This window comes from Priapulus caudatus, unplaced genomic scaffold (genome assembly GCF_000485595.1).
Source record: "Priapulus caudatus unplaced genomic scaffold, Priapulus_caudatus-5.0.1 Scaffold2814, whole genome shotgun sequence".
Taxonomy (NCBI): Eukaryota; Metazoa; Priapulida; class Priapulimorpha; order Priapulimorphida; family Priapulidae; genus Priapulus; species Priapulus caudatus.
The window spans coordinates 42,491-44,929 of record NW_014579875.1 but is presented as its reverse complement, the minus strand read 5'-3'; the positions used below and the strand labels follow the sequence as shown (position 1 = coordinate 44,929).

The 2,439-nt window shown below is 43.2% G+C and overlaps 1 long non-coding RNA gene across 1 annotated transcript; it reads right to left on the bottom strand.

The window, feature by feature from the left end:
* Nucleotides 1-613: 613 nt before the first annotated feature.
* Nucleotides 614-1,753, bottom strand: LOC106819083. Its single transcript, XR_001395340.1, has 3 exons — nucleotides 1,707-1,753; nucleotides 1,148-1,300; nucleotides 614-878 (listed from the first exon to the last, which is right to left on the bottom strand). It is a non-coding gene; the product is annotated as an uncharacterized LOC106819083 (long non-coding RNA).
* Between the last annotated feature and the right edge of the window lie 686 nt (nucleotides 1,754-2,439).

Sequence of the window (2,439 nt, the reverse complement as noted above, 5' to 3'; positions counted from 1 at the left end):
AATAGTGGGAGCACGGCTCAGTCTCAGCACCCTTCTTACTTTGTGACGTTCGTCGAGAAAGTTGTAGAGTGCGTGATACGGGGTTCTTTATAGCCAAACTTGTCTACCTTGTTCAGTGGCTGCACTGAGAGAATCTGTATTCTTACTTATTCTGCTCTTGAAGTAAATCATTCGTTCGTGTTACTTCTTGTCTTTCTCTTCTTTGTAGTCTCTTGCAATACCTTACCACTTCTACTTCTGTAGTGCGCACTACGCGTCTACACTAGCATAATCGAGGCATACACCATCGTACATGTGGGCGTATTTAGCAGCATCCAGAGTGCAGTGAATTGTCGACGTATCTAGACAATATATATCCTGGCCAGACACTAATAGCAGGTGCTAGGTCACGTGTCAAACACCAAAGTTCGCCATAAAGATTACGAGCGACAGTACCCTAGACACAAGTTAAACAAGTTGCGCTTTACATTGCTGCTATACTAAGTACTACTGATGTTGTTGATCAATCGTAAAATCACAAACCGTGCGTTTGTACGAAAGCCCAGAAGGTTCAATCGAAATGCTCAAATCTGGAATCTCGTTTCTTTTAAATTTAGATAACAGCTTAATAATAATTTATTGACTGAGGATTGGAAAGTAAATCGTAATCTCCTGCTCTGATGACAAAGGAGACTTTTTTAATTTTTAATTGAGTTTTTAATTGAGAATTTAGCTTGTGCCTTCTGAATTTCGCGCTTTTGTCATTATTCTGCACGGCAGTAAAGTGGCGCCATCCGTGGGTCAGATTGGTATTAATCGTGTCCGTGTGTTTAGGCATCAATAATGCGTGCTCTTAGATCGCGGATTACTCTCTCTTGTACCTCGATCTTTGCTTCGTACTGAAATAAAGAATTACAGAGTTTATACAAATAATTCTTTCAATGTTCTATTACTTGCATTATAGGTAACTAGAGTTCTATGACCCCAGGTTAGCTCGGTAAAATAGATCATCTGTATAGAACATTGTTTCAATAACAACATCGACGTCGACGACGACGACGACGACGACGACGACAGTGATATATCCTTCTGCAACGTGAGACTATACCAGCGACGATGGATATACCGACGATGTCGGACATTTCTGTCTCTGCGAACATCACGTTACCTCTCTCAGACGATCCTTGGTGATCTTCAGCTCTATGGCTAGCACTGCGGGCGGTTTCTGTGAGATACTGCTCGCATTGATCCTACTCACACTCGTCGACGCTTCAGACTGCGAATCAGCGATCTGCGCGTTGAGATTCCTCACTCGCTTCAGCTGAAGGAAGGAAGAAGACAGAGAGGATGGCGTGATGCCGTATTGTGCGGATAGGCAAGGAGCCACACTACTACTACTACTACTACTACTACTACTACTACTACTACTACTACTACTACTACTACTACTACTACTACTACTACTACTACTACTACTACTACTACTACTACTACCAGGAGTAAGATAATAAAGGTTACCTTTATTATCTTACTCCTGCTACTACTACTACTACTACTAGTACTACTACTACTACTACTGCTGCTGCTGCTACTACTACTACTACTACTACAGCGACGACTACGACTACTACTACTACTACTACTACTACTACTACTACTACTACATAACATTACTACTACTATACACTACTACCACTAACCACTACTTGGGTAGTGTAACATCGTACCTTAGGTAAGAAGAGCAGGAAAGGCGGTGAAACGTAGTTCGCACCGATGATGAAGCTAGAGACGAGGCCGTACTTGACGGGTGGATTGTCGGGCAGGATGAACATAATGGCGACGCCCATGAACGACAGACGAACGGCGTTGTAGATGCAGACGCCGATCAGCTGTGAATCATTCAGTGCCTCCACCTTCACCTATACCGATTACATAAAAATATATATAACGAGACAGGCAGAGAGAGAAAGAAAGAGCGTGCTGGGTAAGAGGAGAAGGGAGAGAGCTGTCTAGAGAGAGATATAAAGAGAGCGATGGAGAAAGAAAGAAGAGATAAGACAACATAGCGAGCGAGTGGCGGGACAAAGACTGGCAAACGAGAGAGAGAGAGCGAGCGAGAGAGAGAGAGAGAGAGAGAGAGAGAGAGAGAGCGCGAGAGCGCGAGCGAGAGAAAGAGAGAGAGAGAGAGAGAGAGAGTGAGCGAGAACGAGATATATATATATAGAAAGAGAGATAGAGGAGGCATACAACAGTTGCACTATTTGATCTCTCTAGAAAAGGGCTTTTTGGCATTTTTTATCGGTGAAATGCGGCACTAGAGTGCACTCTTTTTTTTCATTATGCACGCAAGTTAGATGCGTCGTAGACGTTTAGAAAGCATTAAAAGAAAAATTGGTCTTGTCGTGTAGCTGTGACATTCCGTCAAGTGGCGTATCCATGGTGACCGGTTGGTCATTTTTG